This window comes from Talpa occidentalis, unplaced genomic scaffold (genome assembly GCF_014898055.3).
Source record: "Talpa occidentalis isolate TD23 unplaced genomic scaffold, MPIMG_talOcc4v2.1 talOcc4.8, whole genome shotgun sequence".
Lineage (NCBI taxonomy): Eukaryota > Metazoa > Chordata > Mammalia > Eulipotyphla > Talpidae > Talpa > Talpa occidentalis.
The window spans coordinates 75,178,144-75,206,083 of record NW_023605194.1 but is presented as its reverse complement, the minus strand read 5'-3'; the positions used below and the strand labels follow the sequence as shown (position 1 = coordinate 75,206,083).

Genomic DNA, 27,940 nt, shown 5'->3' with positions numbered 1-27,940 from the left:
CAGAGGATGATACGGGCACAGAAGCGCACCCTGCTCTGGAGGCAGTATGACTTGGCCTTGCCTCTTGACTCTTATTAACCAGATGTGTAACCACGGGTGAGTCACTGATCCCCAATTTCCTCAACTATGAAATGAGGATAATAAAATGTACCTTTCAAGATGGTCTGAGCATTAGGCCCGTGGGGCCAGAGCCCACACATAGTAGGACGCAAAAGTAGCTAGTTGCTTCCATGCACAGTGGATATGCCTCTGAAGTTACAGAGGCAAGGGTGGGGGGTCAAAAGGCACCCTGGAATGTGGGTTCTCGATGAAGATCTGTGCACTAAGGTATAAGCAAAGGTGTGAGTGCACGTGGTGTGAGCATGACAGTTCCCCACCCCCACCCCCAGCCCCTTTTTGTCCAAAGGAATTCCTTACCCACCCCCACCCCTCCCCAGAGCCCCGGGGCAGGATGGTGGGAGGGGTGGTGTGAGTTTCCGCACACACCGTGGTTTCCTGGGTCCTGGGTCTGAGCTAGTAAGAGGTTGCAGGCCGGTAGGAGCCGCAGGAAGCCAACTGCCTGCAGAAGCTTCCTTTTTCTCTCCACCCAGTAACGGTTAACACTGCCACCCACATCCATTCCCCACCTCTCCACAACCCCCCCCCACGCCCCCTTCCCTTTCAACTAGTGAGAGCCAGGGCGGGAGGAAGCCCGAGAGGAGAGGATTCCTCCTCGGCCTTTCCGCATTCTCCCTTAAGACAAAGCAGGAAGCAGCCCTCGCCCGCCCCGGGCCACCTTAAGAGCAGAGTAAGCGCCCGGCCCCCCGCCAAGTCCCGCCTGCGCCCCAGCTCCCGCCCCTCCCCTTTCTCCTCCCGCCCTGCTCCGGGGAGCTGGTGAGCCAGAGTCTGGCCCGAGTTGGCTGGAGCTGTTGCCATGACAAGCATTTTCTTAAGACAGCTCTGCTGTTGAGACCGTCCAAAGCTGGGGGTTGAGGGAGGGGCGTACGAACTTCCTGGGGAACCATCCCTCAGAGGAGAGCAAGACCAGAGACACCCGCCCAGCTCCCCTGCACCCATTTTTTTCCAGGAACCTGAGCGACCCTTCCCGTTGGGAGGGCCAGGGGAGGAGACCCAGCCCACTCCCTGGCCGTAGCTGGGAAGGCTAGAGACCAAAGCCGGCATCTCTAGCGCGCTTGCTACATTGGGGAGACCGGTGGGTGGTCACCCCCGCCCTAGCCCGTCCATGGAAACCCGGAGGGAGAGTCCCGCTTGGAGAAGCCTGGATCTTTGCTAGAAAGAGAGGTAGGCTTGCAGAGAATGAATTGACTCGCTATTTGCAAACTTTGTCTCTTTCTTTCCTCTCCATGGCTTCTAAAACTCCCCGAATTTCCTCTTCCTAGCATTTTTTCCTGCCACTGGGGTGTGTGTGTGTGTGTGTGTGTGTGTGCGCGCGCGCGCGCGTGTGTGTGGCGCTCGCACACAGATTTGTCAAATATTGTATTTCTTTCCTAGACTCAGTTCTGAGAAACCATGTAATCAAACAAGTGATTTTCTTTGGCTTTTCTTAGCTTTTGACATTTCTGGGCCGCGGGGGGTAGGAAAAGGAAGGGACTATCTTTTTCACACCCAAACTGAGCTTTTGGAAAAAGCATCCCCGCCCCCCATCCGTTCCTGCCCTCCCCATCCCCCTGGGCTTGGGAAGGAGACAGAATGGAAAACTGTTGCAAAAATATTTTCCGTGTCTGTTCCCTTTCTCGAAAGCCCCAAGGAGGGATGGAAAAAAAAAAAAGAACCGAGTAAGAAATCTTTACGGAGGGGGGCTGCAGGGGGGCGGAGAGGGGCTCGCTGGGGGTGGGTGGCGGCCCGGGAAGGGGGGGGTAGGGACGGGGGGGGTGCACACATCAAATTTCTTTGGCTTTGTAGAGAAACCTCAGCAGTTTCTCTCTGCCGCTTGCAAAACATCCTCAGACTTTCACGTCTATAATTAGCTGTGGAAAAAGCTGGGAGTTCCCTCGTCGCTGCTGCTTGAGTGTGCAGAGCGCCGAGAACCAACTGTATGAGTGTCTCTGAGGGCACCGCCCCAAACATCTCGGTCCCCAAGGGGAGAAAGGACGAGGGAGTGAAGTTGGGAAGTTTGCCGTTTCCAGGCCGGTGACCGGGCTGCTGCGTGTCTGGCGGTCAGCGTTAGTCACCGGCATCCTGGGGCGGCTCCGCGAGCGCCTGGGGCCGAGGCCTCGCCTGGATGAAGAGCCGGGTTGTCCCTCACGCTGCCTCCGCGCGCGCGCGCGCTCTCGCCGGGCGGGGCGGCCGGCACCCTCCGCGGCGGGCGGCCTCCCTCCCGCGGGTTTCGCGGCCGGACCCGCCGCGCTCGGGGGCTGCGCGCGGAGGGCGCGGGAGTGGCCGCGCCCCGCCCGCCCGCGGCACCTCCCTCCGGGGCATTCCTGCCCGACTTACAATAACTTGCAGAGGCGCTGCCTGGCCCCCGGGGCGGGCAGGGGTGTCAGTGGAAGAGATGGACGGGCACTCCACTGGCACCGCTGGGGGAGGCGAAATGCTCCTTATCTGCCGCGCCATCTCCTCCTTCCGTTGGGGTGTCTGGGCAGGATTCTCAGGCCTCCCCTCCAGGCTGGAGCCCCTCGCCAGAGGTGCCCCTCTCTTTGCGCTTCCGGCCTAGAGGCCCTGCTCCAGCCCCCTCTGCTCGGGGTCATCTTTACTGGGGGGCGAGGGGAGAGACCCGGCCGTCCCAGGCTGGGATGGGTCGGAGGCGGTGGGGGGCGGGGAGGAAGGCGCCCGGGGAGGAGGCGGCAGCTGGAGGTGGTGGGGAGCCGCCGCCTTGCCGGCTGAGGGTGGTGGGCAGGAGGGCTGGCTGGGGGGCAGGTGGGTCCTGCATCTGAAGCACACACATCTGTGGGTGTCGGGGGCCGAGAGGAAGGAAGCACCTGCTTGGGACTCAGCCAGGCGGGCTGGAGGAGCGGTTAAGCCTAGAAAATGGAAAGAAGGAAAAAGCAAAAGACTTGGAGGAGAGCGGGCCCAGGGAAACGAGAGAAACCCATTTTCATTACGAGGTGTTGGAGGTGTGATCTGACTGCACCCCAAGGCGAGACCCCTCCTCCATGGTCGTGTCCTGAGAGGGGGAACAAGGCTCTCCCCAGCGGACTGGGGACCCAAGACTTGGTCCCATGTCCTTGTTCTGTAGGAGGGGAGAAGGCGGATCGATTTCTTTGCATTTGCTGGGGACCCCCATCCTGCCCACCACCATCTTGCTGAGATACAGCCCCGAAATCACGTCGGGCCCTGTCCTGTCTGGGGGGCTCTTCCCCCCACCGTTCCAGCCGCCAGCCTGCCTGTCATCAGAGCTCGGCCGAGGGGCAGACTGGCAGATTCGGGCCTGGCTTCTCCCCCCGGAGCAAGGCGGGATTGAGCGCGCAGCGAGGCGCCCGCTCAGGGGAACGGACTCGGGCTGCAGAGGAATCTCCCCGCAGCCCCGGCCGCTGCGGGGCCGGCTGGTTCTGCTGCAAACCCGCCGCCCCCCCTCGCGCGGCCCCGCGGCCCCGCCCGTCGCAGCCCCTCCCGCGCCCCACTCCGCCCTCCGCCTCGCGCTCTGAGACTCGGTGCCGGGCGGAGGAGCGGAGGTTTCCCGCCTCCGTCGGGCCTGAGCCTCGCGCCCCTCCTCCAGTTCCCGCCTTCTGGTCCCTGACTCAAGGTCAGGTCGAAGGGGCACAGCTTGATCTACCCCTCGGGCGCCCAGCACCCTGCACGCTGCCTGAGCGCTTTTAGGCGTGTTTGTTGGGAGAAGAAAGTGACATTTTGGAGGAGCCTGGGAATCTGTCTCGCTGGGCTGGTTCCCAACTTCTCTGGTGCTCTTCCTGAGGTGCTCTTCCCTCACCCTCCACCCCCCAGCAAATGAAAACCCCGTTCTCCACAAAAATGGTGGGAGGGAGTGGCTAAGTCAGGTTTGTCAGGTTTCTATGGTCTTGGATGGCAAGAGTCAAGAGGGAAGTGTGCCGTTAGCGGGAAACGCTGCACTGAGTCGGCCCAAGGGGTGAGAGCTGGAAGAAGTGAGATGGGGTGGGGGATAAAGGGGGATCCCTAAGCAAGGATATTGGGGAACCTTGCTTTCCTCCACTCCCCTGGACTGGAAGGTCTGGCAAGGAAGCCGGACCCCGGGCTGCTCTGCCCAGCACTGGCCCCTCTGCCCCTGTAAGCAGTTCTGCAGCCTGGGGACACCCCCTCTTATTCACAAAGGTGGTTTCTCTCAGTAAACCCCCTGTTGAGTCCTTTTCCCTTTTTATTATGATCCTGGCCTTGGGCCCAGGGCCCAAAAGCCTTCGTGCTGATCCCCCAAATTTAGAGGGAGGAAAGGTATGTTCACTCTTGATCCCCAAAGCCCTAAGAAGCATGTTTGGCTTAGTTGACCCTAAGTGTTTGATTTGACCTTGAAAGGGATTGCCCTGCCCATGCCTCACTGCCTCCCTGGAGGAATGCCTGCCCTGGAACCCTCTCCCCAGCCTGCTCTCAGACAGGACTCCCTCAGCCCAGTTCCCTCCCCCTACCCTCCTCGGAGGAGCAGCTGCCACCCCAGTTGGTACTTGGTGGGGAGGGGTGAGGAGAAAGAGAGAAAGGCCAGGTCTCTGGACCTGAGGGAAGCAGAATTTATCTGGGCCCTGTCAGATGGGGGTGGGGGTGTGGGGGGTGACATCTTTTCCCCACTCATTTCCCTTCTTCTGTAGAACAGGACAGAGACTAGAGCAAGCCCTGGGGCTGAGGTCCAAGAGGCAGTGTGATGCTTCCTGTCCCAGCATCTCTCTTTGTCTCTTCTTTCCCCTTCCCTTTCTGGATCCACTGCCTTATTTCCTCTGCACATAAAACAGAGATGGGGGGGCTTCCTACTTCTACCTCCACTTCAAGCCAGTCCTCTGTGTTCAGCCCGCAGGATCATGGGTTGAGGAAGGAAACCAGCTAGAATCTAGTTAGAACCAGGACTGGTCAGGGTAGACGTTACTGGGGGGCAATTTGTGTTGGGGAAGATGGTGGGGATGCCAGAGGGGAGAAGAAGGGAATGAGAACAGTGTGTCAGGGGTGAGGAGCCCCTCCTCTCCTTCGCTTCTCCTCATTCTACTTTCTCTCTGGCTAATGTCTTCTGGCCTTCTCACTTCTCTCTGCTCTGGTTTCTTAAGTACAAAATCTCTGGCACAAGTCAGGAAAATGGACTTGGAATGGAATCAGTGAACCCCCCTGCTCTGACCTTGGCAGATTACTAGGGAGTTGGCAGAGGGAAGGTGGGTGGTGAAATAATTGGTGGGGAGTCTAAGGGCTCCCAGGTAGCCTCAGGGAAGCTCTCAGCTCTGGGCACCTTATGGTAAGATCCACAGAGTTTGTAAAATCAATGCCAGGAGTGCACATGTCATCCCTATGGAGGGGATGTTAGTAAAAACAATGGTTTTACTAAGTAATAGACACATGTATTACCCTGCAATCCTGTTGCTAGAAATATACCCAGAAAATGCACATTCATAAATACAAAAAGACATGCACAAGGTGATATTTTAAAGCATGTTTGTAATAGGAAGTCATTGAAAACTGCCCAGTGCCCATCCTTAAAATATTGATTGAATAAACAACGGTAGAGCCACATAGTGGAGTACTGTGCAACCAAAAAAATAAGTAGGAGTCTTATGTATGGAGGTAACACAATTTTTAGGATATGTTGTTAAGTGGAAAAAGCAAAATGCAAAAGAATATATGTAATATGCTACTTTGGGGTTAGAAAAACAAGAGAAATAAGAATATTTTTTACAAGCACATACATACACACAGATCAAATCATAAATCAATTTAAATGATTATAGAGGGTAGGTGAGAACTGGGTGAAGGAAATAGAGATGGCAATCATATCTTATGATTATCCCTTTTCAGGGAGTTTTCTAGGTAAATATTTTACCTATTCAAGAATTACATTAGATAAAAAAGAAAGGGAAAAGTTAACCCTAAAGCTGACTATAACATAAACAATGAACCAAACTGAATATCAATTTATTTACAAAAAATTAATTCAATTAATTTTGGAGCCTAGTGTCCTAGGACTCTACATCCTTAGTGGGATGTGTATTCGTTTTTTTTTTTTTTAAGATTTATTTATCTATGCATATAAGAACTGGGGTGCGAGGAGGTGAGAGGGTCCACCCAGAGACAGTGTGGGGAGCAGAACAGGTGGATCTACTGAAATACATTGCTGAGGGGAGCAGTGGGCGAGACAGGAGGGGTCTGCTGCGCCATGTGGGTCAGCTCTCTGGCCTGGGATGGAACTGATCCTGCAATGGCTGGGAATAGCTTCATAGTGCTGAGACTAACCCCTTGCGCCACCTGGGAGGCCCAGGATATATATTCTAAGTATAAAAAGAACTGCAAAAAATTCTTGAACTTTACTTTGCAGGTGTGTTATTAGTTATGTTATTGAAAACTTTTATTGAAAGTTTATTAAAATATTTTGAAAACTTTTGTTTATTTTATAATAGATCAAGTGAGTAATTATGTTGAAATTTTTAGAATCAGTGTTTCACTATGGATGAAGAGAGGCAAAAATATGGAATAGAGGAAGGTGAGGATTATGAGTATTTATTTATCTCCTAGATCTGTCCATTAGAAGGGTCTAGAAGCAATGCTACCCAGTAGCATGAACATACATTGTGCCAAGATTTTTACTTCTAAGAACCTCTTCCCACTGAAAGAAAGCAGTGTTCCGCGGAGAAGTGGCTTATTCCAAGTCTGGCCTGAGAAAGTTATCCACAGGCTGGACAAGACTCATGACAAGGACTCGGGCCTCGGCTTAATGGGGCTCCCACTGAGCACCAAAAGGAGTTGCAATGATAGCTATAGGACACACTGAAAGATTCCATGAGCCCATTCTTACAGTTAAAAGGGAGCAGGGAGAGAACTCTCTAGGCTTACCAATGGATGCTAAAACCACTAGGTGAAAAGTTAGCCTCAACACCATGCATTACTTACTCCTCACAGAAGGAAGAACTTGTCTCTAGAGGGGGTGATCAGCTCTGACTCCCTGAACCAAGTGCCAGGCCTCATTGGTGAGCACCTGGTGTCAACCCCCCTGATGTACTGTATGTATACATCATCCCATCCTTGTCCAAAATATTTATTCTGAATCTAATCATGAGACAAAAGACTCCTCTAGAATGTGAGCCATTCTACATGTCAACTGACTGAGACTTCCAACAAGTGATTGTCCTAAAAACACATAGAAATGTTGTGTTTGGGGAGAAGGGTGGCGAGATGGACACTGGCCTCTCTTTAAAGAAACGATGGATTGCTTCTCGGCCTTTTGGCTAAGATCAAGTGAAGAAACTATAGAAACATTACAGCCACATGCAATGGACAGTTAGTTGGATCTTAGGTGAGGAAAAGAAGAGACTATAAAAGACATCTTTAGACGGTTGGGAAAATTTTATTTATTTATTTATTTATTTATTTTTTAAATAGGGGCATGTTTTATTTATTTATTTATTTTTGTTTGTTTGTTTATACATGCACTGGGTACAGTCAGAAGCGCGGGAGGGTGAGAGAATTCACCAGAGCAGAGCCAGGAGCAGAGCAGGCAGAAGGACTGAAGTACACTGCTGAGGGGAGCAGCGGGCGGCAGGAGAGGTCTGCGCGCCGTGTGGGACCCTCCTCTTGTGGCTGGGGAGCAGCTGGGGATCGAACCAGCGCCGCAGAGGCCGCGGGCAGCTTCGCAACCCAGCGCTCAACCGCTGCGCCACCGGGGAGGCCCGGGAAAATTTTAACATAGGTATTAGATGATATGTAATTCTCATTAATTTTTAAGGTGTGATCATGGTTTTACAGGAAAATATCCTTATTCTTGGAGATTATGTGAATGCATTTAGGGGCAAAGCGTGTGCAAGTGGTTTTCAAAAGATGTGTATGTGCATATGATACACGATACACACACACACTTGCATAGACTAGAGAAGGCATGTGAACAATTGGTAAAGCTAAGTTGTTTATTGTACTATTTTTTTAATGTTTTCAGGTTTGACATTTTTACTAATAATAGCTAATTTTTACAATTTTACATTTTTACTAATGATAGCGTGTAAAAGTCAATCCAGGAAAGATTCCTGGACCCCTGGACTTCCTCACTCTCCTCCCAAACTCCTAACAACAGGGGACCCTGTTCTAAGCTTGCCAGCCCCCACACAGCACAGCAAGGACCTTCCATCTATGGCTGCCCTCGAGGCATCTTCCCCACCCCCACACCCCCATGACTGTCACCAGGCTTTCCTTCCAGATGGCTAAGGTGAGGTGGGTGGGCAGCTGGGCCAGGGGGTAACAAGTGGGAGCTGGCATCCCCCATCATGCCATTGGGCAGGAAGAAGCCTAGGGATGGGCTTCCAGAGCCACCCATCTACCCATGGTGGAGGGGTCCCCAGTTGTGAAAGGAGGGATCCACCATCAGCTCAGAGGTAGCTTCTGACCAACCTTTCACATCCCTTCTGAATTGTATGGTTAGGTGATTCTGAGAGAACCCAGCTGTGCCTGTCCTGAACCTTCTTATCTGGGCTACGGAAGACCTCTAGGTCTCCACGCCGGGGGCTGCACACCAGCTGTGCTGTCAGTGACCCACATTGCCTCGCCGTCCACCCCGCCTTCCCAGTCTTTCAAGCTGCAGAGAGAGATCAGATTTTCAGGACTACTCACATCTCTCTCTCCTCCCTGGAAGCCCCAGGGTTAGGCCTGGCGTGACTCAGGGCTCTTCGTATAGAAGAGGGGATATTGATCCATTAGTCAATTCCTCTGCTGTCTTGCTAGGGAGCATGGAAGAGCAGGAGCCAGGACTTTGGAAGGGGGCGGACAGGGAGATGATTCTTCTGCGCTTCCATGGCTTCCAGAAGAGCACAGGACTAGGGGTCAGAAAACTGGTGATTTTGACTAAAGATGTCTCTGAACCTTTGTCTTCTGCACTGGCATACCTGATTCAGGACTCTCCTTTCTGCAAAGGAGAAAAAGTCTCAATGCCCAAACCATACTCTATCTGAGAATCTAGCACAGTCTAACAATCTACAGCTCACTCCCGTTCCCTACCCAAGATGATCAGAGGTAAGGAAGCCTGCAAGGATTGTGGACAGTCACCCTTGAAGTTTGGGAGTAAGACAAATTCTAAGATTCCAATTTCACCTGCCTGGAAAATCAGTTAAAAAGAATCCACTCAACACCTTCCAAGGTCATGATTCTTCTATGTCTTAAAGCCAAAAACCAAGAAAGCTTGGTCTTAGCCTACAGGGAGCTTACTGTGGCCCAGGAACATGATCCCCAAAGAGTTTTTAGGTCCAACCATATGAAATTGCCAACATAAAGCCACTTTTGACCTACAAAGGGCAATTTTATTTGGTTCAACAAGGATATTAATATTGGAAATATTGGAAATCAGTTCTTTGGGGTGGAGAAGTGAGGTTTTCATCCTAACTGTATCTTGGATTAAAAGAAATTTAGGTAGGGGCCTCCCTGATAGCGCAAGGGGTTAAGCACTGCACAGCCTCCGCAGTATGAGTTCGGTCCCCAGCCGGCCAGGGAGAAACCCACACGGCAAGGCAGACCTCTTCTGTCTCGCCTGCTGCTCCCTTCAGCAGTGTATTTCAGTCAGTCTGCCTGTTCTGTTTCCCACTCGTCTCTGGTGGATCCTCTTACCCCCTGCATCTCTGGCCTGTACCCCAGCTCTTGTATGCATAAATAAATAAATCTTAAAAAAGAGAGAGAGAGAGAGAAATTTAGGTAAAGTCACCAGCTATTAGAGCAGCCTGGCCCTGGGAGTGGACATGTGGGCTTGAGCCCTTGTCCAGACCTTGAGATTTCAGCATTAGCCTTTCTAGCAACGGCTAGGGCCCCTGACCATGGCAGGAGAGCAGAGTGCTGTCCATCTTTAGTCTGTTATTCCTGTGCCCTTTTCATATCTTGTGAGTTAAGGATGGAGAAAACTAAGGAAATAGGAAATAGGCACCCTACTCTCCCCCCCCAGCACACACCCCATCTTGGGGCAGACAGCAGTGGGGACACTTGCTTGCAGCCTCTTGGCACAGGGACACATGACCTAGTGATGCTGGGAACTGAAGGGATGTTAATTGAGAATGTGGAGACCAGGGTTTGGCAAGGGCTCACCTGGAAATGCTTTTTGGGAGAGGTGACTGCCAAACAGAATTTGAGTGAAGAGAGAAGACAGACTTGATGGAGGCCAGGCTGGGTGGGAGGGTTGAGAGGCAGGGCTGTGCTGCGTCCTGCTGAGAGCTTTCCAAGCATCATTGAGCGTCAGATGCTCAGACAGGTGAGGCAGGCTGTCTGCTCCCACCCTCTGAAGTCCATCCAGCCTGTCTGAGCCGGCACGGGTGTCTTGGGCAGGATGGCATCTGGGCTCGGCAGCAATCTGCAGCTTGCCTGCTCTCCTGGTGCTCGTGGGCCATCAGGATGGTTTTTGACGTTCCCTCCCTGCTGTCTGTACTACAGACTTCGTGGAGGGTCCTCCAAAGACACCTGTTAGGTGGCTAGGACAGGCACAGCTGGCGTGCCAACTTCCAGGGGCTTTCTGACCTTGGTACCGGGGAGGTTGCTTTGGAGCAGGGAAGCTCATTTTTTCAAGCCCCAGAGCATTTGAAAAGGATAGAGTCAGGAGAAATGGTCCATAACCTCTTTCACAAGTGAGAACCAAAACCTCGAGGCTTGCGCAAGTACATCAGACTGACTTGAGGCTGATTCAGAGCTAGAGTCCAGTTCTCCCCGCTCCTAGTCTTCTGACTGCGTCTCAGATCCCAACCCTGCATCACTGTGTGGCCCAGAGCAGCAGCAAGCCTCCATGGAGCCCCATCTCTCCACCCACAGGTAGGGAGACCAATCCCAGCCTGTCCCAGGCGGCAGGCGGCACAGTGAGGTCATGCGCTGGAAGCACTTTGGAAGAAAGTTGCTAAAACCATAGAAGTGCAGTGCTGCGATTGTTATTGTTGCTGCTATTATTAACAATTAAGATCATTAGCACTAGAGAAAATGCAAAGGAGAAGCTCTCTTGGCACCACCCTCGTCCCTGAGTAGCTCCTAATGGAGCTGGTTTCCTCTCCCATCCTCGCAGAGGTGGGCACTGAGCTGGGGGAAGCGGATAATTGAGCGGGGAAGCAGAAGTCCTGGAAAGGGGTGGGCAGGCCTTCCTCCTGTCTGTCTCGCCTGCGGGCTGCCCCTTCCTCTGAAAGGTCAGTGGAGGCATGGCGGTGAATCACTCCAACGGCCACCTCTCCCTCAGCAACTGTAGACTGGGAGGGCTACTGAGCTCTGACTGGGGGCAGCGAGCAGGGGAGGGCCGCTGTAAAGCACCTGCTCAGATGGATTTTATTGTCTGGCTCTGATCTGTATTTGTTTGCTTGTTCACTTATTCATGTGGTCACTCAACAAACATGAAGTGAGCACCGACCGCAAACCTGGCAGGATGTCAGGATTTGGGGAGAAGCCATGTCCAGGAGATAGAGAGTGGCTAGGAGAATCGGCTGGGTGTCCCAAGCCAAATCTGGGGGCCCACAACAAGCCCTGATGGTGGCAGCATTTCAGGGAACCAGCCCTGGAGAACACCTTCAACCCCTGACTTTGGAACATAGGGTCTAGACTGTGTATGATGGGAGGGTCCTGGGAGGCCATTGCAGGGCAGCCCATGTACCGAGCCTGTGGCTTGATGGCCAGGGACTTGCCCTTGTCCTTGCCAGAGGAAGCCTTTCCCGGGCCAGAGTCTGGGTCTGTCTGTCCCACAGTCAGCCTGCTCTATCTCTGGAGCTGGCATCCACTGTTGTCCTTCTTTACCATTCCCTGCCTCCATCCTGGAACCTCCCGGCCTGATGGGGCAGAGACATCCTGGGTCTGGTATACCCAGAAGGGGTCTGAGCGGAATGTTGGAATAACAAACTTTCAGAGGAAGCCCCTAGTTTCTCTTCCAGGCCTCCTCATTTCAGGCGCACTTCCCAGAGGCTGTGTGCCATTGAAGGTGAAAGAGTGATGTGGATTTGGCTGGTACCTATTATTCATGTCTTTATTGAGACTCGGTGTTTCCATGTATAGAATAAGCTACATAATGTATATAAAATCATATAGCCCTTTCCTTATCTACCCTGTAGAGTGCGGTGACCAATGAAGTATGGTAGGCGAAAGCATTCCGTAAATGCTAAAGGTTTAGATATACTTAAGACTTCTTCTTCTAGTTCCCCCCCATTCCCCACTCCACAACACGGTCATTCTCCACCCCAGATCCTGCTCTTACTGTCTCCCCCTTCCCCTTCCTTGTTTTTCAAGACCTAAGTCAATGCATCACTTTAAAAAAAAAAAAAGATTTATTTATTTATTCAAGAACTGGGGTGTAAGCCAGAGGTGTGGGGGGTGAGAGGATTCACCAGAGAGAGTGGGGAGCAGAATAGGCAGATCTACTGAGATACACTGTTGAGGGGAGCAGTGGGCGAAGCAGGAGAGGTCTGCTGTGCCATGTGTGTAGCTCCCTGGGCAGCCGCAGGGATTGAACTTGTGTTGCGGTGGCTGGCGATAGCTTGATAGCACTGTCTTTAACCTCTGCACCACCAGGGAGGCCCAATGCATTGCATCTTAGATGGTAATAGTTACAGAAGTGCTAGTCCAAGCTAACAATCATCCATTACATGCTAGGTGTCAAATTGGATTAATCTCATTTAATAGCCCCAACAGACATTAGTCAATACTATTGCCTTCATTGTACAAATTAATGAAGATGTTCATAAAACACGAGCCTGAGGTCCAACCCTAGGCTCGTCCCTATCTAGAGTTCCTTTTCCACCGCTGGTTGACTGACTGGTTGACAGAACACGGGGAGATTCGACAGCATTCGTTGAATGTCGCCTGAATGCTAGCTGCTTTCAAATCATGTCACAACAACCACCTTCTAAGACAGGTATAGGATTTGTCTTAGAGATCATCTGGCAGTAAGAACAGAAACCTACTCAAAGACGTGAAAGGAAGAGGGGGTTTGGTTAGAAGGTTACAGGGAAATGTCACAGCACTCGTGGGGTAAACCTGGGGTGCATTGTGCCATCTCCCTGGGGTTCCAGCACCCTCTTCCACATAGACACTGCTGCTTCCTCATCCACATGCACTGGACCTATCTGGTGAACCAAGCAGCAGCTTCAACCTCCAAGTAAATATGACCTTCTGGCTTATTTAATGTCTCAAACTCAATTTTCTCTGGAAAATGGGGATAATATGTAAAGAAAGATTGATACATGTTCTGAGGGCCTGGCCCATAGTAGGTCTCATTGAATTTTATTTTTTCCTCTTCCAAAGTAAATTGACTTAATCTCTCAGTCCGAATGCCAAGAGATGCTGATTTCAGCTCAGTTCTGTGATGTGTGGAGGGGCATGGAGCTGATCAAACATGGCCACCTGATCCTGTCCTTCCACTAGCACTATGGGTAGGAGCAGCTATTCCTAGAGGGGAAATTACTTGCTCTTAGGTGGATGCAACCCAGGTATGCTCTTACCACACCAGGGGCTGTTAAATGAGATTAATCCAATTTAACACCTAGCATGTAATGGATGTTTGTTAGCTTAGACTAGCACTTCTGTTATTATTACCATCTAAGATGCAATGCATTGGGCCTCCCTGGTGGTGCAGGGGTTAAAGACAGTGCTATCAAGCTATCGCCAGCCACTGCAACACAAGTTCAATCTTTCTCTGTATTTCTGGTGTCTTTCTCTATATATTTCTTGAACATGGGAAAGATGATGACCTAAGTTGTCTAGGAATCCATAGGTACAAGTGGGCTTGAAAAAGTAAGATTACTGCTTTTGAACCCTGCTATATGCCGGGTAATATGTATATAATAATATATTTAATCCTTTCCATACCCCTACAACAGGTTATTGTCCCATTTTACAGATAAGAAATTTCACACTCCATGAGTTAAGCCTCTTGCCCAGAGGTCATCAGGCTAGTAGGGCTAGCTGAACCAATCTTTGACCAGACTGACTCTAAGACCCAGGCCCTTTCTAGTACATTATCTCACAAAAAGGACCCATTTTCTCTTTGATTTTGTTTTATGTATGTTCCACGAAGGCAAAGATCTTAGTCTTTTTGTTCATTGATGTATCTCAAGCACTTTGAATGGTACCTAGCACATAGTAAGTGCTCAGTAAAAACTTGTTGAGTAACTTTTACTTTGGTATCTTCTGCAGTCCTGGACTTTCCTTGAGCAGAAGAAAAAGGGTAATATTCTAAGCCTTAAGAAAGTGCCCCTGAAATATATTTGGGTAGCCCTGTGGATATGCCCCGATCCTTACTCAACTCCCACAGCCTATTTTGATTGGGGGGAGGGCTTTAGGAACAGTGCCTCAATGTGGAGATTAAAGGGAAGAATGGCCGTAGACCCACCGGTGTTTCCCGTCTTGTGCCCTGCTGACCCAAGACACTTAGGCATCCGAGGGGGCAACTGAAAGGAGATTTCTCTAGCGCTGGAAAATCTAGTTACTGGGATGCACTGTGACTGTAGGAAATTGGACACCCAGATCCTACATTGCCGAGGAAAGAAGGCTAATTGCCTGTGTGCTTTCACCCCAGGGTCATAGTTCACCAAATTCTGACTCTGGTCCCAAGTCTTTCTCTGTCACAGTCACTGAGTCTTTCCGATCCTAACAGCCTGGTTTTATATAAGAGCACAGAGTCAGGTGGAACTGGGTTCAGGTCTGCCTGGCCAACTGTGTGACCATAGATAAAATATGTCATCTTCCAGACTTGATTTTTTCATGTTCCAAGGCCTGGCCCATAGTTAGAAGTCATTGAATTTTACATTTTCTTCATCTATTCCTCCATTTCGTCCTTCCTTCTTCATGGATTCTGACATGAGACTACCCACCTGCTCCCTGTGAGCCCTTGGGCTTAGTACATTCTCAAAATGGTCCTACTCCATTATCCCCCAGTAATGGAAGCCCAGACACCCCAATCTCACACAACTCTCCAACCTAAAGAGCTTGCAGTGCTGGCTGGGTGCTCCATCCTCTCCACATGACAGCTTGCCCTCTCAGTGCCACTTCTAGGACTATGCTTGATATTTATGCAACAAGCATCCTGAGTGGCAGGTAAAGAGATGGTAGGTGAAGAGCTTCAGCCTGGTCCGTTCCTGTTCTGTTTTCCTCTCCCAGAAGTAGTGCTGTCAGGACCAGTGCTAAGGAATCTTGCGTTGATAGAGGGAGCCAGACGGGGTGATGATGCTCTACTTGTATAGAAGCTGTGGCCCAAGAATGCCCTTACTCTTTAGCCAAGATCAGCTGGAATTGAACAGACCACTTGACCAACAGGCAGGAGAGTCCCGGTCTGGGATCTCCTCCTCTTTCCCTGGCACACACCCACACAAAGACCTTAGATGAAGTGGCAGCTTGGCCAAGGTAACGGCATGAACTGAAACTTGCTCCCCCCTGAGTAGGAAGGGGCTTGGCACTGAGAGAATGGGTTGGGTCCCAATTCTTGCCCCTGCTTCCTATGGATTACTTAAATGCTCCAGGCTCTCTTGTGTGTGTGTGTCGGGGCGGGGCGGGGTGGGGGGGGTGGGAGGACACAGAGGGGAGGATTCTCCAGTCTCCTCCAGTTTCCTTTTTTTTTTTTTTAAGATTTATTTGTTTATGCATACAAGAGCTGGGATACAGGCCAGAGGTGTGGGGGGTGAGAGGATTCACCAGAGACAGAGTGGGGAGCAGAACAGGCAGACTGACTGAAACACACTGCTGAGGGGAGCAGTGGGCAAGACAGGAGAGGTCTGCTGCACCATGTGGGTCACCTCCCTGGCCAGGGATCGAACTCATGCTGCAGTGGCTGCGGATAACTTCATGATGTTGCTTCTTAACCCCTTCCGCCACCAGGGAGGCCCTCCTTCCAGTTCCTTAATGATAGAATCCAGTAATGGGAGATGCTTTCAGAGGAAGTGAGGGTGTGAATATTAGCCAAGCATTCGTGAGCAGGCTGACAGCAGCGTGGTTACTGGGATGCATCAACTGGTTGGCTCTGGAGGCAGCATCAGCCAAGCCCACTCACAGCCTGGGAGCTACTTGAAAGGCGTACGCCTTAGTCACCTCACTATATCCAGTGTTTAGTACAGCTCCTGGTTCTTAGAACGATCATCAGTAAATGTTGAATGGATGAATGAGTAACTGAATAAACAGAAATTTTCCTTTAAAGTCGAGTCAGTATCACAGCCCAGCTTACCTTCTTCTTCCACAGTTACCATTCCTGCTCAGCCCTTTAGCATTTTATGCGTAAATAATTGCAAAGGCCTCCTAGTGACAGGCAGGGTAGACTAAAAGAATGAGTTCTAGATTAGAATTTGGGAGACCTGGGATTTGAACCATCAGAGTTGCTCTTTCACTCCTGGGAAATCACTGAATTTGTCTGAGCCTCAATTTGTTCCTGTGTAAAATGGTTTGGCCAAGGGCATTTCAGCTGTCAAATTCTCTGTTTCTTCCTACCCTGCAGATTAATTATACTTGGTTACCAAAATTTAAAAAAAGAAAACTTTACAAGAAATCCAAATTTCTTGCTTCTTAAAAATATGAAGCTCTGACAACAATTAACCTTTTCTCCATGACAACAGTTAGCAGGAGCTGAGTGACTACTTTTTTATTGCCCCTCTGACAAGTGTTTGTTTCCGAGTTTGCCACAGACTCCTCCTCTCCCTGTTGCCTAATGTTCAGCTGGCTTTGTTCATTTTGGGGCCTGCCTAGTCCCTGTAGGCATTTCAGTTTGCAGGCCTAGAATGGGAAAATAAAACTCCAAAGGGTGGAGGCAACCCTGGGAAGCAGCTCTCCTGCTTAGCTTGGCTTAGGTGGCAAGGGTCTCTGGGCAGAGTAATCTCTGGGAAGGTGGGGATCAGGGGGTGAAAGAAACAGTGGCACTGCCATCAGGAGACTTTGCTTAGGCACTTGGCTCCCAGCATGGCTGGGCCCTTGTGTGAGGATGCAGTCTCTCTTCACCTGCCTCCCCTGCCACCTGCCTAGTATATGCTGGGAGCTAGTGAGGCTTCTTGCGGCCTCTGTATGTGGCCATGACCCTGAGGTAGGGGAGGAAGGCTGGGCATCTGTTTTAGAACCTTGGCAATGGTGGTCATTCCTTTGTAATTTTTCCCTGCCTCCACTAAAGACTGACACAAGACAGTTAGGTCATTGGAAGGTCAAAGTGCTTCAGTCCATGTGAGGTGATCCAGGACCCTAGCTATATTCAGATCAGTCAAGAGCACGCTCTCCTGTTAGCTTGCTCAACTTATCTGCAAACAGCCTCACTAGAGGGCTCGTCCCATGTATAATCCCTTGTATCTGGGAGGCAGCTTGTGCCCCAGTTTAAGCCCAGGCTGTTTCTCACTCAGCTCTTTAGTCATCCTGTCTGAGCCCAAGGCCGCCCTGCCTCTCTCACTAGGTAGCACATCCCCTGCTTATCCACCCTGATAATCTCTTCTCCCACTTTCTGGTTTGTACACTTAGACTTGTTACTTGTCATTTGAGCCCTTATTCTATGGTCTGATCTGGTCTTGTGAGTTATTTTTTTTTCCCCTTCTAAACATCTATTTTCTTTCATCAGCCTGCCATTCTCATAGTCGTCCCTCTGCCTTTGGCATTTACCCTTCTAATATTTCCCTCTGTCCATGGGCAGTGGCATCGCTAAACTCCAGCTGACATTGTGATTGTTCTTGTTCCAGTCATGTCCGGAGACAACGTGCTCAGGAGGGCTTCTGTTTCACCCCTGTCCTATATAGATTTTTCAGCAAAGTGGTTCTTTATTTTTTTTTTAAGATTTATTTATTTATGCATAGAAGACCTGGGGTGTAGGCCAGGGTGTGAGGGGTGGGGGGATGAGAGAATTCACCAGAGACAGAGTGGGGAGCAGAATAGGATGATCCACTGAAATACACTGCTAAGGGGAGCAGCAGGCAAAACAGGAGAGGTCTGTTGCACCATATGGGTTATCTCCCTGGCCGGGGATCGAACTCAGGCCACAGCAGTGATAGCCCTGAGGCTAACCCCTAGGCCACCAGGGAGGCCTGGTTCTTTATTTTTGTAAGGATATTTACCTTTTTTTTTCCCCCTGTGTATAAAATACATAAAAATATCTCACACTTATTGAGCAATTACTATGTATCAGGCACCAGCCAAATGCTCAAGTTTCATGACCTCATTTCCTCCTTATGACAACTCGGCAAGAAATTGTCATTACTCTTCCCCTTTCCCAAAAAGAAACTGAGGCTTAGAGAGAGAAAATATTTTATCCAAGTTCCCACAGTTACTAAGTGGTGAATGTGGAATTCAAACCATGCCTCTTAAATTCCAGAGTCTGAGCTCTGTACAGCTTAGAAAGTTAGGAAAATTCAGAAAAACATAAAGGGAAAAATAAGTCTAAAGATAACTTTTGACCTTTTGGTATAGTCTCTTTTGTTCTTTTTTACATGTGGGTAAGTGTGCACATGTTTTAGACAAAATTGAAAACACATTGAACTGAGTTTTTGATTCAAATTTTCCCCTACCCAGTACTGTATCATGAATATTTCCCGACACATTAAGGAAATGACCACAAGTCAGTTCCAAACATGGTCCACCGAGTTCAATTATTATTGCAGGCAAATAGAGGCGAAAGGTCATTGTGATTTAGTAAGGAAATAAGCAAGGATGCCCACAGCCTTTGCCTGGAGATTGGACGCGCTGGAGCCAGGCTGGGTGTGGCTCAGAGGTCTGAGCCTAACATGAAGGGATCAGTCAAAGGGAGAAAGCTTGAAACTCTCGACTTGCCTTTGAAAAGTTCCTTCCCTTCCTCCGTATGTCTAGATCCCACATGAAGGTGCAGGTCAACTTCTGTTTGAAGAGAGAGATAAAAATGCAAAGTGGCATTTATATGGGCTCAGCTAAAGGCCAGGCTTTCTGGAAGATGTGGAACACCCTAAATCAAGCCCCCTATAAACCTGTGAGTGGAATTACTCACTAATGGTGGAGACGCGGGCTTGTCCTGCTGGGTCTGAACTCTCACATTGGTTGGAGAAAACTGTGAGGTTATCCTCCCTCCATTCTCGTGTGTGTGTGTGTGTGTGTGTGTGTGCGTGTGTGTGTATACGCGTGCGTGCATGCACACGCACTGAGTATATTTTATCTAGGGCTGTGTTTTTAAAGAAAAGAGAACTTTTTTCTTAATCATTCAAGAATAGAACAGGGAGGGGCAGAGAAAAGGAATTGGGAAGATCAGGAAGCTGTCACCACCCAGAAGATAATTAGCAAATATAGAACTGGGGGCAAAAAATTTAGTGTGTAATATAGGGGCAGAAATTTCCTGTGATTGCATTAGTGGCTCAACACACCTCAGCAGTTAGAGGCTTTGAAGTGACAGCCTGAGATACCAGCCTCTTGGAGGTTGCACCAACTGCCTTTCATAAATTTGGAAGTGACAAAGATTTCTCCATGACAGATACAGGCTTGTCCAAAGAATGTTGGCACATGTTCAATGCAGGCAAAGGGCTGGGACGTGAAGTCTCGGGTTCGTCCCCGAGCTAGTAGGTCTCTGGCTGTGTGACTCTGAAGCAGCTTTTGCCACTCTCTGGCCTGCAGGAAGATTTTATCCCTGCACCTTCTTCCTTCCTGGTCATCTTGGCGAGATAGATGAGAAAAATGGAAGGAAATGTTTGGGTTTCCTTATGAATTGTAAGGAAACTATAACATTGCTTCACTATAACATTGCTTATCCCAGAAGCTCCTGCAACAAACCCAGAGGAAAGCAAGGGGTTATTGTTCCACACGCCACTTAGCTGCTGACTTCAGCCTTTTCACTCTCCTTAAAATAGCAGACATGGTAATCCTGGACACCTGTGGGGTTATTACCAGAATGATAGGGAATAATGGATATGAAAGTGCTTTGTCCACCAGACACTGCTTATGTTTATGAAAATTCTTGAATGGGGAAGCCCCTCCTCACTCACCTTGTTACAGGGCAGGGAGAGGGGCACCCCAGACCCCACAAACCTGCCTGCTCTAAATAGGTTCTGCCATCGGCCGCATCAACACAAAACAAATGAGACTTTAATGAAAAGGAACTTTAATACAATTAGTGAACAATACAGGAAAGGCAAAGAATATAGTTTCTAAATCAAGCACCCAAAGTTACCCATCCCCTCGTGGGTAAAAGTCCACCCAAGCAGGATTGGCCCAGAGCAAGGCCCTAAAGCCTGCCACAAGTCTAAAGCATCTTCCAGAGGGGACCCACAGAAAAGGATCAGAAACAACCAGACAAGTCTGGGAGGAAAAGAGCAAAATCAAAATCAAGACAAAAACCACCGTTGTCACCTCCCCACGGGTCTCTCACCCACATCTGTGTCACCCAGTCCACAACCAAAAGGCAAACGCAGTTTCTTCACATGTCTCTCAGCTCCATGTGCCTCCTCCAGGTCTCCTTCTGGCTCCCCATCCTGCTTCCTTCCTTCCTCAGTCTCCTCTGCAGTTTTTTCTCCTCCCTGCTCAGCTCCACCCTCCTTTTGGGTGGGGCAGGAAACCTGGAACCTCCCCCTTTCCTGGGGACCCCCTTGTTACAATTTGACTCCTGTAAGGTTTGATAGGTCACTTCTCCAGCTCCTATCAAATCAAACCCCATTCTGGGTAGGGTGGGCTCTAGGTGGGAGACTGAGTCCCAGCAAGTGTGAATGACTTGTCCAAAGTTGGTGAAAGATCTGGCACTTGAGGCATTAAGAGTGGCCCCATTGAGCTTCACTCTTGTCCACGCCACGAGCTAGCAGCCATGGTCAGAAACCTCAGTCCCCTCATTCGTCATTTGTTTCTAACTCTAGAGGGTCACTGAGGCAATCTAGGGAAGAGTGTGAAATCTAAAGAGAGGCTTTTTTTTGGTGAGGTTAAAAGCACTGTAAATGTTTTGTACAGTGCATGTTGCAGAGCCTGAGGGTTCCCCAGGGTTGAGATGAAACAGTGTTTGATTAAGATCCAGAAGCCCTGGTGGCTCAGCGGTTGAGCGCTGGGCTGTGAAGCTGCCCGCAGCCTCTGCAGCGCTGGTTGGATTCGCGGCCACCGGTGAGGGTCCCACATGGCGCTCAGACCTCTCCTGCCTCGCCCGCTGCTCCCCTCAGCACTGTATTTCGTCAGTCTGTCTGTTCTGTTCCCCGCTCTGGCTCTGGTGAATTCTCTCACCCTTCCATGCTTCTGACTGTACCCAGCACTTGTATAAATAAATAAATAAATAAATCTTAAAAAAAAAATAAAAGATCCAGAAGCCCTAGAATGCCATTACTTCCAAACAGGAAGGGGACATAGTGTAGCCCCCTTAATTCTACAGAACAGAAAGATTGAGGACCACTGCTCCCCTTGTTTAGGGCAGCCCAGATACAAAACGGGTGCCTGACTGTGGGTTCTCACCTGCGTGCTTAACAGGACTTATCAATACTCCACTGCAGGCACACATGAAAGGTTAATAAAAGGTTTATTTACAAGGGAAGGGGAAATGAGGAAATGTACAACTCAGGGAGAAAAGTGGGAGGCAAAGTTTTAAATGCGTCCTACCCGATCCGCCGATCTAGAATCCCAAATGGCACTCTGAGAGCTGGTGGCGAGCTAGGAGCCATGAAGCCAGGAGGTGAGCTAGAGAGCGAGCCCCCCAAGGCCCACGTGTTTGGTTTTTATACCAAACCTGGCTGCTTAACTCCACCCTCAGGTCCAGCCACCTTCCCTTTGGTGGTGATGGGATTATCTTTCCCAACGTCTTGATGGTGTTGGTCTGGAGTGGGGGTGGAGTCCACAAAGCCTGCATGGAGTTTCTCAGGACATCCTTTCCCCCAACACCCTCAGCAGTGTATTTCAGTATATCTGTCTGTTCTGCTCCCCTCTCTGTCTCTGGTGAATCTTCTCATTCCCCACGCTTCTGGCCTGTACCCCAGTTCTTGTATGCATAAATAAATAAATAAATAAATCTTTAAAAAAATTGAGGTAAAGGAAGCCATGCAGATCCCCCACATGCCTGGTGGGGCACCCCTCCCTCCCCATCTCCCAGCCTGCTGAGTGAGGACTAATGAGATCATTCGCTCTTTATACTGTAACATCCTGGGCAGGCATCTCAGATTACCAGTCTTCCCTTCCACCAGGATGTAAAGTGCCTTTCCCGCTAACAACCAGAATGACCCGGTTTTTAGTCCTTGTCCCCTGACATCACGCATCAGCATTTATGAAGCTCTTGTGCGGGGCAGCAGTGGGCCGGCCGGGCAGCTGGGACCTGCTCCCAGCAGCCTGGCTCTTCCCGGGCGGGCCGGGCTCTTTGGAGGAAACTGCAGAGAAGTCTCTTGTCCACCAAAACCACCGGGCTTTGCTCTTGGAGTGGTTAGGGAGGCAGGTGAAGGGCGGGGTGAGAAATGGCATTGTCCCCCGGGAAAGGGTGGGGGAGCTAGCTCCGGAGCCCAAAGGATGGAGATTCCTCCCCGGGGCGTGGCGGGGAAGACCGGACCTAGGGGAGGGAGAGCGGCTGCCTGGCTGGCGGGGGCCGGTGAGTCACGGCCTGCCCTGAGCCATCGCCGCCCCCCCGCCCCGCCCCGCCCCGCCCCGCCCGCCTCGTTCTGGGCAGCTGCTCTGAGCCAGACTTCCAAAGGGCTAGTATTGGATGCTCGCCTATCCCCGGCTGGAGCGGCTCTGGGAGTTTGGGAGCGGCAGGGCCCGGCTTCTGGCCGGCGCGGAGCGGGTGCGCTGGCTCCAGAGGAGGCCCGGGACAGCCACTTGGCAAGGCCACCACCGGGCCAAGGCCAGCGCGCTGGAGGCCGGGCCTAGGACCCCGCAGGCAGCAGGCTCAGCGATGGCCAGAATCCTGCTCCCTGTCTGGTGTGGATGGTCTGGGTTCTAGGACCCTGGAAGTCTAGGCTGAAGAATCTCAGCTTATCCCCTGGCTGTTTCATTGTGCACCCAGGAAGAGAAGCGCTTAGGCCTGTGTCATCAATAGATAATCTCCTGAGTCTCCCTCACCTGTGAAATGAAATGCCTCTCCTCCTGTCTCTCCCCACCAAAGCAGATCAGCCACTGTCCACCTTCCTAACGTGGCTCTCCCCTCTGGCTCTCAGGGCCCTAGAGGAATAATACAGAGCTGTCTGCCTGCTTCCCTCTACTTCTAAGTTGATTGATATTTTCTTACTAAGCTAATATGGCCAAACGTTATATATTGACTATTTTGTTAAATGATAATTTTAGACCATGAAATTGACAATAGAAATTCTTACCTAAAAGAGGGTCTTGCTAAATTTTGGTAGTTCCATGCCTCTTTAATCATGCAGATTTTTTTTGAAGATTTATTAATGCATGCATACAAGAACTGGGGTACAGGCCAGATGTGTGGGAGAGTGAGAGGACTCACCAGAGACAGAGTGGGGAACAGAACAGGCAGACTGACCAAAATACACTGCTGAGTGTAGCATCAAGGGAGACAGGAGAGGTCTGCCGTGCCAGGTGGGCATCTCCGTGGCCTGCTGGGATCGAACCCGCACTGCAGAGGCTGCGTGTGGACAGCTACACAGCACCGTGCTCAACAGCCTGCACTACCAGAGAGGCCCCATGCAGAATTTTTTTTTAAATGTTGCTGGAGGAAATAATGGAAATCTACTTCTCTCTCTCCTCTAGCTGTTCTTTTTTCCTTATTTCGCATGCATGGATTTTGATAAATCCAATTTTGTGGTTTATGTATGTCCCTCCTTTGCTACTTATCAATCGAAGTTATATATGTATTATAAGATCTAATGAAACTATTTAAACCCACCATTCAAACCAAAAACAAGATCACTATCAATAACTTACCTATGTGTCCTTCCTATCCTACCCCTCCACCTCATCATCCATTACAACCATTGTCCTGAATTTTGTGTTCACCAGTCTCTTGATAAACATATGAACACCTAAACGGTATATTATTTCGTTTTGCTTTCTATGCTTTACTTAAAACATACCGTGCGTAGTCTTCTGGGAATTACTTATGTCCATTCAATATTATAAAACTAGAATTTATGAGTACAGCTAGAGTTCATTCATATTCCATGGGTGAAACTACCCCTTTTCACCATAATGAGCAATACTGCCACAAACATTTCTTCTCATGTCTCCTGATGCACATATACAAGTCTCCCTTGGGGATAGATATTGGTCTTGGTATGTGAATATTCAACTTTGCAAGATAATGACAGGTTGTTCCCCAATACATTTGCAGTAGTTTCCCCTACTAGTCATTTGTAAGAGATACTATTGATCTGGGTCTTCTCAAGTACTTGGTACTGTGATACCTTTTAATTTTTTGCTAACAAGACTCTTGGAAGTCTTGATTTGCATTTCCCTGATTACCGATGAAACTGAGCAGCAGAAATAGCACTGCACATATAACCATAAAAATTGCAGACAGTTGATTAATTGGATATAGGAAATAAAAATATACCTAATATGTTCAAAGATGTAGGGCATTGAGAGAATGATAAAAAAAAAAACCAAGCAACTTAATTCACCAAGCAGATATAATAAAGGACTAAAAAAGAAATTCTAGAAATGAAAGAATTTAATAAAAGAATTAAAATTTTAATGAATAGGTTAAAGTAGTATATTACAGCTGAAGATGAAATCAGTAAGTTGGAAGATATTTCTGGAGAAATTTTATAGAAAATGAAAGAGATAAAGATGGGGCCTCCCTGGTGGCCTAGGGGTTAAGTCTCAGTGCTATCACCTCTGCTCCTGAGTTCCATCCCCGGCCAGGGAGCTACCCACATGGCACAGCAGACCTCTCCTGCCTAGCCTGCTGCTCCCCTCCGCAATGTATTTCAGTAGATCTGCCTGTTCTGCTCCCCACTCTGTCTGGCGAGTCTGTGCACCCCTCCTGCACCTCTGGCCAGCACCCCAGTTCTTGTATGCATAAATAAATAAATCTTTATAAAAGGAGGTTTTTTTATTTTATTTTATTTTATTTTTTAATTTAAATTTTATTTTTATATTCCCCATACAATTACAACCCCCTTATTTTGACCCCAAGCCCTCCTTTCCCCGCTCCCACGCCCCCCTAGAGTGTCTCTGGTTCATAGTTGTTTGTTGATTTTGATATTTTCTTTCTTATATTCTTTTTCCTGGTCCCTTATTTAAGTTTTCTAGATTCCTGCTATGAGTGAGACCATCCGGTATTTTTCTTTTTCTTTCTGGCTTATTTCGCTGAGCATGATCCCCTCCAGCTCCATCCATGTTGCTGCAAACTGCATGTGTTTATCTTTTTTGAATGCTGAATAATATTCCATGGTGTATATGTACCACATCTTATTGATCCAATCATCTATTAAAAAAGGAGTTTATTATACATAAAAAAGAAAGAGCTGAAGATGGAACATGTGAAAGAGGTACAGACGCAAAGATAATAGAGCAAGGGTTGGCAAACTTTCTCTGCAAGGGTTCAAATGGTAAATACTTTAGGTATTGTGGTCATGGTCTCTGTCGTAGCTACTCAATAGAGTGAAAGCTGCATGGACAATGTGTAAATGAATGGGATTTCCAAAAACAGTCAACAGGCCAGGTTTGGTCCATGTGTTAGTTTGCCCACCCCTGGAATAGAGTAAAGATCCTAATATACATTTAATTAATACTCCAGAAAAGCAGAAGTAGGATAATATTTGAAGAAGTAATGGTCAAGAATTGATGAGATACAATCATATTTATGATGCCTACTGAATCCCAAGAAGAATAAATAAAACTCATCACGAGATTCACCATACTGAAACTACAAAACACCAAGCATAAATGATTTTGAAGTAAACCCACAAGTAAGTTGCCGTCAAAAGAATGCCAGTGGGATTGACAACTGATATCTCATCATCAATGACAAAAACCAGGAGGTAGTGGAATTTTCTAACTGCTGGGGAAATAACTGCTAGCACCCATGTCGCTCATCAGGGAATATCTTCTAGGAATGAGTGAAAAATCAGATCCATGGTAGACAAATAAAACAGAGGTTTCCACCAATACGCCCTCCACGAAAGCAACTTTTAAAGGAAATAGATCTAGAAGAAAACTTATCCAAAAGGAAGGTCTAAGCTTCAAGAAAGTGTGATAATCATAGGAAACTGCAAATATGAGGCTAAATCTAAATATTTTATATTTGAAGAGAAAATAAAGATAACTGTCTAATTTATAGTGGTAAAATGAAGCTATAGTTAAAATCCCTAGGAACAATAGCATGTAAACTGGCAAATAATTGAATTTTAAGTGTTCTGAGATCTTCATATTATTTGGGGAGATTATCAAGTTTTTAAGTTAAAGGTACATGTTAAGATCTCTAGGCTAACACTAAAAAATTAGGTATAATAAAACTTCCAAACTAGTGGAGGGGAAGAAAATGGAAAGAAAAGGAAACACAAATGAAGACTATAAGAAATGTAGCAGCTTAGATTTTTTTTTAATTTTTTTAATTTTTACATCATTGTTCATTTTTAAACAATATTTGCTTCCCCCCACCCCCTCAGGTGTAGTCCCCATGGAGTTTCATCAATGCACCCATGCACCATCACCTCAGTCCCCTGTGCTCCTCCCTCCCTCCCTCTGATCCCTCTCCCTCCTCCTCCTCTGTAGGATGTTTCTGATTTATAATTGTCCATTTTTGCTTTGTTGTGTATTGTACTGTTGTTATTTTTTTACACTGATGTCTTATTTGGCTCCCCTATATTCCTGCTGTAAGTGAAACCATCTGATATTTTTCTTTTTCCTTCTGGCTTATTTCACTGAGCATTATTCCTTCTAGCTTCATCCACGTTGCTGTGAGTGGCATGAGTTTATCTTTTTTGATTGCTGAATAATATTCCATTGTGTATATGTACCATATCTTCTTGATCCAGTCATTTATTTTTGGGCATTTGAGTTATTTCCAGGTTTTACATATTGTAAATAGTAGCAGCTTAAATTTTTTTAAGGCTGTGATAAAGAAGAAAATAATAACTATTGCCATGTTAGTAATTTTGAATCATTAATTTCTTCATAATGTTATATAATATATGGGAGAGTACCAAGTGCAAAGTGGGCCTTGAAATTATAGTTCCTCTTATTGCTATAGCTCTGTGCTTAAAAAAGTTGTGGAAACTTAGTAGGCTCTTGTTCTTGAAGAGTGAATTAGTGGGAATGAGACTCCATGATCTTCTGTTAACACAGAAGTCTCTCATCAGGGAAAATCTTCCAGGAATGAGGACAGAGAGATTCTGAGAAACAGCTTGGTGAAAGCAAAAGTTGGACAGCAGGAATCTGAAAGTCCCTTTTTCTACTTGGGAATTGGGAGTATTGCACATAACATGCTCTTCCGTTGTCTTCTCTGGAAAATTAAGGCAAACATTGATGTAAAATCACCCTCATCACCTGCTAGATGCTCACTAATGGCAGATGTTATTGGAAACATGTCCAACATCACAGAGCTTGGACTCCAATCCAGTCATTTGGAATTCAAACAGAGCTACTTTCTTCTACCACATGGCAGACTTTTCCTCTCTTCGCTAGTACAGAAGCATCATGGAATAATTGATAACATGAGCTTTGGAATCAGGCAGACCTGGACTCATGATCCAGTATGAGCACTGGTTACACGGAAGACTTCGGGCCTCACTTTCTGCAACTGCTGAAAGCCGTCACAAAAGGTGCTTGTAAGATTATGTGAGTGGGGCCTCCCTGGTGGCGCAGGGGGTTGAGTGCAGTGTTGTGAAGCTGTCTGCTGTCCTTTGCAGCTTGAGTTCGATCCCCGGCCGGCCAGGAGCTACCCACATGACGTGGCAGACCTCTCCTCTCTCACCCGCTGCTCCCCTCAGCAGTGTGTTTCGATACATCTGCCTTTTCTGCTTCCCACTCTCTCTGGTGAATCTTCTCACCTTCCCCCCACCACCACCATGACTCTGGCCTGTACCCCACTTCTTAA

At 48.5% G+C, this 27,940-nt stretch overlaps 1 protein-coding gene across 3 annotated transcripts in view; it reads left to right on the top strand.

The window, feature by feature from the left end:
- Nucleotides 1–855: 855 nt before the first annotated feature.
- ATP2B4 (ATPase plasma membrane Ca2+ transporting 4) overlaps nt 856–27,940 on the top strand; it is a 92,777-nt gene continuing 65,692 nt past the window's right edge. For all 3 annotated transcript variants that reach the window (XM_037497261.2, XM_037497260.2, XM_037497258.2), the window contains exon 1: nt 856–1,281. The gene's annotated coding sequence lies outside the window, so the exon portion shown is untranslated. The remainder of the gene's footprint in view (nt 1,282–27,940) is intronic.